Raw genomic sequence first — 12,490 nt, 5'->3', positions numbered from 1 at the left:
TCCCCAAGGGTTTAATGGATGAAACACACACACATACACACACACATAATAAAATGCCTGCCCCCACCCCCCAGGAGAATCAAAAGGTATCTGCTTAGTCCTTTAATGGGCTCTCAATGAATATAAAGAAGAACTCTTTTACAGATGTGTAAAGACACTGTTAAACTGATCTGAGCTGGAGTGATCCGAGCTTTGGCTACCTACAGCTCTTTCATTCCCTAGTCTTGGGTACTTTTCAATTCTTCTCCAACACCTCTTGGCTGCTAAGTTCCTCAACTTTTCCCTAGGTCTCTCCCAAACCCAGTTCAGATGCTCTCCATCTGATCATCTTCCCCAGGGTGTTTGTGGCCTTTGGGATGCAGTCTAGGTGTTAAATGGATGATTATTCATTGCCATCTCCAAGCATGAAAGCTCTCCTTTCCTCATAGAGGCTCTGCTCCCTAGAGAGCCCTTTGGCAGCATTTTTCTCAAAGTAGAATAAAAGAAATGCATCACACTTAAAAAAAAAACAACACAACAACGCATGGCATCTCTCAGGAGACTTCTGATGCAGGTCCTGTTTCTGTCAAGAGAAGATACATGTTGTTGTCAAAAAAGCTTTGAACTGGGACTCAGGAGACCTCCCTTCCGGGCTGGTTCTGCTAATTACTAACTGGGGATCTGGACAAGTTACCTACTTCTCTGAGGGTCTTAGGTCCCCAGTGTAAAACTAGAAAATGGGACCAGGGAGCATCTGAGGTCCGTCCAGCTCTCACACTTCTTGAGTCTAGGAAATGGGATCCTAAGCCATCCAAAAGAGACTGATGACTGAAACCCAAAACTAGGATTTGATGCTCAGTGGGTAGGTAAACCAGGCTTCTACTCTTTTAGTATTTGACCTTCAAACCACAGAAATTTTGCACCCTTTGCCAAACTTTCTAAAGGAAGAACATCTAATAATCATTTAAAATATGATTTACCTCTGGAAATGGAATTTTTGAAAGCTTAAAACCAAAATTCTTCCCTTTTTGGGCAATGTCTGTAGAACGAGATACCATAGATTTGAAAAATGGTCAACCTCCTAATTTTGTCTGCTTTATTGGTGAATACCATAAGGCTTGTTTTGATAAATCGCTTAAAAAAAGATTTTATTTATTTATTTGAGAGAGAGAGAGAGACCACAAGCAGGGGGAGCAATAGACAGAGGGAGAAGCAGGCTCCCCATTGAGCAGGGAGCCCAATGTGAGGCTTGATCCCAAGACTCCAAGAACATGACCTGAGCCGAAGGCAGCGGCTTAATCCACTGAGCCACCCAGGCGCCCCTGTAGTTTAGATTTCTTAAAGTCATTAACTATGGAGTATAGACTTTGAAGCAAATTATCTCTGGTGAGAGCCCTAGAGCAGGACTTTGAGGGAAGGATTCCACTGAGGGCTGCAGGGCTGTCCATTCTAGTCCTTCTGGGTGTAATGGTCTCACACAAAGAACGGGACCATGCCATCCTTAAATGGAATCAATGGGTATTAGCCGAACTATGACGAGTTTAGGTTAAATATGTAAAGACATTCTCTCATAGTAGAGAGTTGGGAGAACCGAGAATGTGACCTGAATGAAAAAGACAGAATCTGTTTCCCTTTCGCATTTTAAACCATGGGATAGATTTTCTTTTGAGCAAAAGTGGACCAGATTAAGAACGATGGGTCCGGATCTCTTCTGTGATAGGATTCTGTACTCATTCTACAATTCTAAATAGGATCCTGGCATTATGTTCGTTTAGTAACAAGTCATTTGAGATCACGGGAGCCAAATGTATGGAGGCTTCAATAAGGGAAGCCTGAGGGTCCAGATTGGATGCAATCGCATTATCCTGAACTTGAAAGTGGCAGTTCAGAAAAGAAACGGGTGACTGCCAAAGGTAGGGCATAAATCAAGCAGAGTTTTATCCTGATTTGATATTCATTAATTAAATACAATCTGACCAGTCTCTTTCCTAGTCTGGAGATACAAGAGTCAATCCTCTAAAGTCACTGAAAAGAGAAAAAAAAAATTCCCCACTTCATTGCTGCAAAGGGTGAAGCCAATTTTTCAATCATTGATCAGGCTCTTTAATCTATGGCACTCCTTTATCCAGAGCGCTTCAGAAATAAAATAGTAGCTTTTTGAAACAATTAAGGCTTTTAATTTTTACTTCTTGAAGGAATTAATCATTGATCAAAGAGCAAAATACCCAGCCACACGGCCGTCGTAGCAGGAATTCGAGATCTACTCAACATGGGTCTGCGGAGGGTATTCGCCATCTCACTGCACGGTAAACAATCTGGTTGGTGAACATCGTAGGTTTGGGTCTTTTGCAGGGAGGAGGGGTTTCAGAGATCATGTCCGAGATAAATCAATCAGCAAGAACTTTAATAAAATTTGGAACTTTGATCCAATAAGAAATAAGAAATCTGGTGATTTCTTAAGGCTCTGACTGCTTACTGCTGCTGGGGGTTGGGGGGGCTGGAAGGTGCTTCTGAACCCGTAGGTCTAGCTTTTTAAACTAATTTACTGGAAAACATAATCATAGTCTTTTTTTCTTTCAATCATATAAAATATTATTCTCTATGTGCCACTAAGCACGGTAGTCTGGTTTTTTTTTTTTTTTTCCAGAAGCAAAAACTATTTCCTAACACCCCCAATGCACTTCAATGCACTATTTTAAGAAAAATATACATGAGTTATGGATTTGAACAAAATCCATATTTAATCCAGATTATGAATTCCATAGCAGTTTAAAAGAGTGTTTGCTTTTATCTCGTTATTCGGCTCTCCGTTACGTCCATTGGACTGTCTTCAGAGGTTCTGATTTGAAAGTACCTTTCCAATTGTTTTCTTTATTGATTTAATCTTATAATTTGAGGTTTCAGACTGATTATCCAGCTTTTTAGACAGCAGTACAATTTTTTTTTTTTTTCCCTCTCTCTCTGTTTAACACATCGCAGGGAACTGAGTGTCAGGTTTCTGTCTCATATGTTCCATAATTCTGCGTTCTGGTGTGTGATGCCCGTGTAACTGGTATAATTTGAGACAAATAGCGATCTTTCCAAGTTTCATAAGATAAATGCTTATAATTTATAGCATTTATAGGAATTAGAAATGCAAATATTGAAATGCTTTAGAATAGCACATGGTTACAGTTTTCCCATTTCAGAGGGGTGGGAGAGGGAAGGTGACCTGCCCTCCGTACCAACGGCTGCTGGCATTCAAGATTGTCCGAGAATAAGTGGGATGAGTCCCTCAGAAGGACGGTGGAGAAAGACAAAATGATGTCCACCCTGTCACATTGTCGGTGCTGGCTTAGAAGAACGAGTGTGACGCTCACGCGGCCGGACGGGCTTGCTGGTGGGTCTGCTCGATATTGAAAATATAGCAACATTTAGGTGGCTAGAAGCTTCCCTGTCAGTTGTTGAAGTCTCCACTGTTGATGCCAATCGTGTCTCCCAAATGTCTTAAAAATCTGTTTAAATAAAAATGTCAAACACTCAGAAGATTTCTAAAGCTGTGGGGGGGCATTTGAGGAGATCTACATGGTTGGGGACAGTGACTTAATTATCTCTTTATTTCCCACAATGCCTAGCATGGTTTTTTTGGCTCAACAATTATGTATTTGACAACAGAATAAAGGAATGGATCCATACTGATCCATTCAGTATCCATTCTGGGGTACACATACTGATACCCCAACACAGACGTTGCTGGTTTGCATCCCTGAGTAGCTCACTACTCAGGGTCTACATGGGTCTACGGTCGCTCACCTCAATGGCTCCAGATTTCCCCCTGAGGTTTAGCTAATGCTTGAACGGTGGTGATCTCCACTCCTTGGTATGGTCTGTACTTGGGGCTGTGGTCTATTCCCTTTACCACATGATAGTCCTTCACATATGTTAAGGCAATTATCATGTCTTCCCTTAGATATCTCCAGAATATGCCTCAGTTCCTTAGACCATTGCTTCTAAGGAAGGCAGTGTTTAAAAAAAGGACATTGCAAGGTGAGCGCTCGATAAACTTGCATTCGTGCCCTGTCTTGGTTGTTCAGGAATGATGCGACATTTGGTGGGTCCTTAATCTCTCTGGGCATTTATGGATTCATGTATAAACTGTTACATTAATAGTTTTCTGCTTACCTGATTGTATTGTCAAGGACATTAAACCTTCTGAAAATTAGAAGATGTTAGAGAAGAACAAGATACTACTGTTACAACAAGACGTGGTCTCCTGCGATCCCCACCCCCCACCATATCTGGTGTACTTCCTCCAGCTGGATTTGTTGTTTGTCATTGTGTTCCTTAAAATGTAGTGGCCGGAATGAAATGCAGTTTTCCATCCATGACTGGCCTGGTACGAAATACAATAAAGATGAAAGAAGGGGAAAGAAAGAAGTGAACTCACTTTCTTTGAAGCTTACCACGTGCCAGGCCCTTGGTTCTGTATTTTAATTTTTATAACAACTCTTGTGTTATTTATATATAGGGAAGTCAAGAAAGCCTTAGAAATTCTAAGTCACTCGCTCAAAGTCACCAGATCAACTTGACTCATGCTCTTTCCAAGACTCTGCCATGTTGCCCATGACTCCCCTTTGCCTGGAGCATAACAATATCTCATAGAACAAGATGGCTTGGGGAACCCGGGTGGCTCAGTCGGTGGAGCGTCGGACTCTTGATTTCAGCTCAGGTCATGATCTCAGGGTTGGGAGATTGAGCCCTGTGTCAGTGCGGAGTCTGCTTGAGATTCTCTCCCTCTCCCCCTGCCCCACCCCGTGCTCTCCCTCTCAAATAAATAAAATCTTAAAAAAAAAAAAAGATTGCAGCAGGCTAAGGGTTCCAGGTTTTCATTTTTATTTGGTTTCACATATATTTCTATACACCCTGTACTTCTGCAACAGATTTGGGAAAACCTAAATTCAGGCCTTTTTATAGATTCATCCTATGCTTATGTTCACAACGTCTCTGTTTAAGAATTCACTCTGGATTTGTTTTGGGGATAAATGTCAGGCTTCCCAATTTTCAGCTTTTCCACTTCTTGTTATCCCTGATTTTGAAAACGGAGACATCTGTCCATCTATCTTCTCTTCTCTTATTCTCCTTTCTCCCTCCTTCCCTCTGTTGCTTCTGGTCTAAGTGATTTAACACATATAAAGCTCTCAGAGGGTGCCTGTCACATACAAAGTGCTCAAAAATGGGAGCTTAGTTCCCATTATTCACTTAGCAAGTAGTGATGGAGCATTTTCTATAGACCAAGGACTGTGTCAGGGGCTGGGTATCCACTGGGAATGAAAAAGGAAATAATCCCAGTCCTGCAGCATTCATGGGCCAGTGGGGGCATGGACAAATCCTTAGGGTGGTCAGGGACCTCCCTTTGAAGAAGTGACACGGAAGCCACCACCTGGAGGATGAGAAATCAGGCAGTGCCAGAAGCTTCCTGGCAGCAGAATCCTGAGCCCACGCGGGTCACTGCTTCTACACCCTGACCCGCAGGTCTGAATTTCCCTAAAACGGCTCAACAGACTCTTCGTCATTCCTCACTCAGCTCGGTCTTCGTCTGCTGATGTGTTCAACCATTTGCAGTGTGAAGACCAGTCTCCCTTTCGGAAAAACTAGAAGCGACAGGGAAGTGAATAGATAAGCCGAGTCCTTCTTTGTTTCTTCACCTTTCTCTGGATGTGGCCCAACGAGCCAATGCTGTCATGCTGGGTGTTTTCACAAGCTCGTTCTGGGCTTCCGCCTCCTGGAGCCCACAAAAATATCAGGTCAGGTCCTCATCCCTGGAATCTAAACGCTATTTTATATGGGGGAAGAGGCTTTCTAAATGGGATGAATTTGAGGACTTGAAGAGGAGGACCTCATCCTGGTGGGCCCTACATATAGTCCCGCGTCCTTGGAAGAGGTAGCAGAGGCTGATCTGGATGGTGAGGAAGAGACAATGTGACCGGGCAGAGACAGGAGTGGGGTGGCCTTAGACGATGGAGGGTGTTGTCACCCCACATTGGAAGAGGTAAGATATTGGCTTCTCCCCTACAGCCTCCAGAGACAGCCCAGAAGCCCACCTGGATTTCAGCTTCCTGATTCTGAGTTTGGACTTCTGACCTCTGCAGATGTGAGCGGATACATTTCTGTGGTTTTCAGCCACCAAATGGGTGGTGATCCCTCAGCCACGGGAAACGAATACACTCCCTAACATTATTCTTCCATGTTCCCGAACACTTGAAATTCTTTTTTAATCTCCTGAGTTCCTAGGCTCCTCCTTCCTTTTGGGGGGCTATACGGGTTATTATGTTTCAATAAAACACATTCCAGGACATTCAGGAGGGCAGCGATGGGATGAGCCCTGGGTGTCCTCTGCAACTGACGAATCACTGACCTCGACCTCTGAAACTAGTAATACACTCTATGTTTATTAATTCAATTTAAATAAAAATAAACATAAAACCAAACAAAACAAAAACAAAACAAAGAAAACCATATTCCGTAGGTTTTGTTTTCACGTCTGAGCTCTCCAAACTGCTAACCATGGTGAAAATGTTTCTATTTTTTATTTTTTAGTCGCATCATTTAGAGGTCAGAAAATATAAAACACTGTTTGGACAGATATACAGTAATTTTCAAATGTCTTTCTTCTTGACTTCTACTGATGGTACAAGGATGCTTACCAGTTGTTTTTAAAGGAAGAGAAGCCTTGTTCAGTAGAGTCAAAATTTGGGGCTAAAAGCGCTGTGAGTGTGGATAAACCCAGGGAGCTAAGGCCTGGGGCAGAGGCCGTGCTGGGAGAGGAGGGGGTTGGCACAGGGACCCGCAAGAACCCCTCCTCCCCCCGCAATTCAGCCCCTGCTCCAACAGCCCACATGCCCCTGCCCCCTTCTTGCAGGACAATTTAATGCCCCTTTTGAAAAACTCTATCAGAACTAGGCGATTAGGTGGGTCCTAACGTCAAAGCAACAGACTCCTCCTGTTCACTTATATCCTCTCTCCTGTTCCTTTTTAGTCGAAAAAAGATTTTTTATTGCCGCCTGTCTAATGCTCAAAATAATCAAACCTTAGAGAGAAGTGACTACAGTTTACAAGTGTCTGGAACAGCCCCATATATGATTTATGTGTTTGCTCTGCATAAGAAAGTACCATTCCTTGACACTGTTTAGAAAGGTACATACAGGGAGGAATAACTCGCTGGCGTCAAGTTGACTTGGCTTTGGCTCTGGAGCTGCTGGGGCGCATCAGGCCCCTCTAGGAGCGTGGAAGGGGTTCGGGGGGAAGGCGAGGAAGCAGCTGGAAGGGAAGCAAGGGAGGATTCGGTAGGGAGGTGAAGGAAGCGCAGAGGAGAAAGCAAGCGGGTTTGACCTACATTCCCAGCTGCCGGTTCTGCGAGCGTCGGAGCACGGGTCAGCGCCACGGGGGAGCGCGGCCGGGAGCGCTTGCACAAGGCATGGAGTTGGCGCCCAAAGATCGGACCCCGTGCGTTTGCCAAACAGTGTCACCAGAGGCCGGTTCAGCGCCTGGAGCCCCGCTTCCGGACGCACATGTGTTTCTCTGCAAATAGGGCATGTCTTCTTTCTTAGTGAGATGAAACTAATTTATTCTGCCACATGCCTCAGAAATACTTAACCTTGTTATCTGATCACCGGGCGCTTTCGCGCCAAGGTGGATGGAGCTGTGTGGTCTCCGGTTCCTAGAGGAAGAGGTGGACTGTCTGAATGAGAGGGTCTGCGGGGCGCGGAGACTTTGCAAGCAAACCCCCCCCCCCCCAGACGAGCCCTGGGTGCCGGGGGTGGGGGGCACTCAGGCATTCTCCAAGCCACTCTGACACCGTAGTGTGCCCACCATCCGTTGACTTCTCTAGGTATGAGCCTCCGGGACTCCTGATGAGTGAAACCTACCCTAGCACAGCTCATTGTCAAAGCAAAACAGCAGTGAAAGGATGAGAAGACTTGGATTCTGTCTGTTTCTCTTAATTCTCCAAGCGCGCATTTCTATTAACTCATCTCATTGTCTGACCTGAGGTTCCCATCACTGTCCAGCTCTTGTATTCTGTGGTGCTCAAAGTTCTTGCTGGAGCTGGTACCAAGTGGAGGGCGGGGAAGAGCACAGCACACGAGCCTTGGTCCTCAAAGGGGACCAGATGCCCCAAACCTGCAGATGACAAGAGCTCTCCCATGGCAACTGACGCCCACGGTGCGCTTGCCGGCAGGCAGCCGAGGATGGGATCCAGGCGGGTCTCGGCACTGAAAGCCTTCATCCCGGATGCCTTGCAGGAGGAGCAGAGTGGGAGGAGAGGGGGCCCGCGCCAGGGGGCTGGGCATTTGTTTCTAGTGCACAAAGTAAGGGGCTGCCAGAAACTCACTCATCAAGATAAAGATTACTTTAATGCAATATTTTTTTAAAATCACAATGAATACAAAATAATGACTAATGAACAAAAGGTCAGGATTTTGAAGAACAAGACTGATATGATTGATTTTCTTTCCTTTTTTTCTCAGGCTCCGGTGTGGCTCCAGAGGGTGCTGTCACCGGGAGCCTAGAAGCTGGGAGGGAGCGGAGGTGGGGTGAGCGGGTACTGAGAAGGGCAGGGGAAATGCGGGCTGGCGCATTTGGGGAGGAGCGTGGCTGGGACAGGGGTCTACCAAGGGGACAGGAAAGATGAAGCGTGAGATGGGGGAAGAGGTGTGAGAACCCTGGGGGGTGGGATGACAGTCCCAGTGAGAACAGGCAGGATTCGTCACAGTGGATTTTCAGAAATGGTGGGGAGTGCTCCACAGAAACAGTTGTAGCCACAGTGTGTAGGACGGCCAGTAAACGGCACAGATCGCCTTTGGGAAGTCGGCGGGGATCGATGCGGGGTCAAGGGAGGAAGTAAAGCATTTCTGAAGGCCGTTGTAGGTAAAGAGAACTGGCAGAACCAATTATTTGGACATAGGGATAAAGGACAAGGAAGCAAAGCTGACTAGACCTTGGCCCGGCTTCTGGGTGGATCTAATCCCACCGGCCTGCCCAGCGATCTTCGGCTGCAATTGGCAAGAGGGGTGTGGAGTGATGGTTTTGAAGGTCAAGGTGGGAGAAACACACTGGGGCATCCTGTGTGTGGAGCAGAGACCTGAGCCCCCTTGAAGCAAAGTGCCCAAGACGAGGGGCTCAGAAATAATGAATGAGAGGTCCAGAACTTGATTTCCCTGCTCGGTGTTTCTCAAAAGTGTGATGCTGTTTGCATTTTGGTGAAACAAACCATTGTGGGACTGTCTTTCGCGGCTCCGAAAACCAGCATTCTTGCTCCTCTCCACACCTGACTCCCATGAAATGCTGGTGACACTTTGCAGCCCCGGGGACAGCTGGAAGAGGCTCTACACATACCCAAATTCTTCCTCGGATGTGGAGCCCGACCCTCCCACACAGGATCATCGAAATCTGGATTCAGGGGAAGAGTTATCCAAGAGCTGCCAAGAGGTAGTGTGTGGCAGAGGATGCAACGGTGTGTAGGGTCCTGCAAAGGAAGGTCGTGGTGCCAAATGGAGCAGAAGGGTCAACGAGGAAGGACACCTCCCCAAAACCTCAAGACAACTGGGGAGGTGTTTCTCATCACACCTCTCGTTATTCCCAAACAGCTGGGTGTTGTCCCATGTGGGAAGCGGATGGACGCTTGTCTCTTTTCCAGCAGGGTTCCATTTTGATGTTTCGTTGTTACAATCCCTTTCAGACGGTCAGGTGATCTGAGACTCGTTCTCTTAACCATGCCACATACCGAATCTATGAATTCATTGTATATATGTTTGTATACATACATGTAATATGGACCGACTCGTAGGAAGAATCTGGTTTTTATAATCAAAGCGTTGTCTCCTTGCCATGACGTAGTCATCGAGGCCATCTGTGGAGCTATCTGTAGGATGACAATATGCAAATATCAGGAAACTTAGCTAAAATTTTCCTTTTACTTCTTTCTAAATGTAAAGAATATTTTTGTGGGTGTGTGTGGAAATAAAAGGGCATATCATCATTTTAAAATGAATGTGCCCAACTATAAATGGTAGCTTTTGTCATTAAATGGAGTCCAGAAGCTGATAATGGTCTTTACCTTATCAGTCCCAGCACCTTCAAAGACGGATGACCTGCCTTTCTTTGTATATATGGTTTACCTTTGAGCTTGCCTAAAAGTTTTGTTATGATTTCACCTTCTGGAATATTCTGCCGTGGAGGTAAGATGGAGAAGGTGACTTTCAGGTAGTATTTCTCCATTCTGTTTCATATGCTCCTGCACTTGGACATTAATTTGGCCTGTGGCCTTTGGATCGTGGTTGCCCCTTTCCACCAGGTTCTGTTGGTTGCACTGAATCAAGTCAGATACTGTTTGTGAATCCCTACTCAGTGTTCCAGCAAAGCCTTTCAGTTTTTGGTTTTGGAGTGCTCTGTTGTTCCTAATATTCCGGCCCCCATGTTCTGCCCAGATCAGAAAAGGAAGTATGGGGTAATATTTCTAAACGCACAATACTACCTTTAAGAGTTCTCCATTTCTCTTTGCAAATCTCATACTGTCAACAGAGGTCATTTCTCCTTCTCGTCGTGCTCAAAATGATCTGCCCTTTTATGAATGCCTTGAGACTCTCTCACAAAGCTGACGGTGAGGGAGCAGATGCCTCGTTCAATTCCAAATAGAAGGAAATCTGTTGTCTCAAATAATCCCTACATTCAGACACTTTCAGACAGCTATTATCAAGAGACCACATTCTAAGAGCAGATGTGTTATTAAGGCTGAGAAATGTTATGAGGACTTCGTGATCTGACAAATGATTTCAATCTATCCAACATTCCAACATTTCATCTTTTAATAAATCAGAGATTAAAATACCCATCTTAGGGAGACAAGTTGTGTAAGGTGGTTGGGTGCTGGATTTGTAACTGATACTTCGTTTCCATGCAAAACCTGCCCTAAATTATGCCTCCAGGTCCCTTTTATATACAAAATCTGTTCATTTGACTAAAGCAATTATGAAGTATTTTAATCTCTGTATTCAGTCCTCTGGCTCCTTCCCACATCTACAAAACACGGCTTCTGCCTTTCAGTGAGGAACGAAAAACAAACGCATCCTGCCTTCAGTCGTCCCACCTAAGTGTGCGCAATCATTTCTTTATGCCATTATGTTTACCTGTATGTGATTACTCTATTTAGAGCCTTTTCAGGGAGGCAATTACTGACGATTCTGCTGAGGGGCTAATACTCTCCCTTTCTTGTCTGCTGCTAAAACTCTTTTTTTTTTTTTTTTTTAAAGTGCAGTAGCGTTCTTACACTCTTTGGATAATAGACTCTTCTTCTGGGTTCAAGTGACTGTTTTCACCAGCCCTATTCAGAATCACGAAGTGTACCATCCGTAACAAAGTGTACATTCCTCAGCACTCGCAAACTGCTGATTATCTAGGGGTTGTGCTTTGATCTCCTGAAAATACCTGCGGTGCCTGGAGATTTTTACATAATCCTATCATTGTCAAGTATAATAAAATTTAGATCCCGGCGAGCATCCATTACTGTAAATAACCGGAAGATCAACAAAGGCTTCCAGCTTCTCTTGGGCAGAGAGGGCCCCAACTGTATCTGTGCGAAAATTCTCATCCCACCTGGGCTTACGGGAGGTGGGCAATAAGACGGTCCTGCCTGGTTTTCTTTCATCACCTGAAATCGCCCTCGAGTCTCAACATTGGAAGATGTTCCTTCGGAAGGCGGTGTGGGAAGGGACATGGAGCTCCTCCTACTACTCTTCGTGTTATCGCTGAAGCTTTTCTCTCAGACCCTAAGGATCAGAATCAGACAACTTGATTTGGAAAACAGATGACACTTACATTGTAATTTTTAAAATATGGTGAATTGCCTACCTATGGAACCGTTGCGCCCTAGGAAGGATGGAATCCGTGGCTGGGCCGAGGAGCCGGGGGCGCTGGCTGCAGTCCCGGGCGGGGGCGGGGAGGGGGGGGGGGGTTGGGCAGCGCTTGGCCTCAGTGCACGCACGTTACAGGAAGGGGACAGTATGACCCCTCCTGGGGCTCTCCCCCACCAGCCAAAATACTTCTGATCTCTACCCTTCACAAATTTAACCTTTTCTGGATACCATCAGCCAGAACTTATTCACTTACTCATCCGGTCAACATTTTTTAGTTCCTACTATGTGTAACATGAAACAAATATGTGTGGAAAGCCTTTGGAAACTAGACAGTTAAAGAAATTTGCTCCAGACCCCAGAAATGATATGATGGTGACCCAGTTCCAAGAAGACATTTAAGAATAGGGAACTCACAAGAGAGCTTAAAAGAACACTAATGTTTGTGGCAACTTTGGTATTTACAAGCTTTGTGATTTAGGGCATGGAGCTAAAGATTCCTAATCTCTCTAAATGGGGGTGACTAAGTAAGCACCTGTTGTGTATAGGGCATGTTGGGCACTCTGGGGAACACAAAATGAGTAAGAGAGGGATTCTGGCATTACTGAGTTTCCAGGAGCTATGGG

Source organism: Meles meles, chromosome 17 (assembly GCF_922984935.1).
Source record: "Meles meles chromosome 17, mMelMel3.1 paternal haplotype, whole genome shotgun sequence".
In the NCBI taxonomy this organism is placed as follows: domain Eukaryota; kingdom Metazoa; phylum Chordata; class Mammalia; order Carnivora; family Mustelidae; genus Meles; species Meles meles.
Note: the sequence above shows the minus strand (reverse complement) of the source record.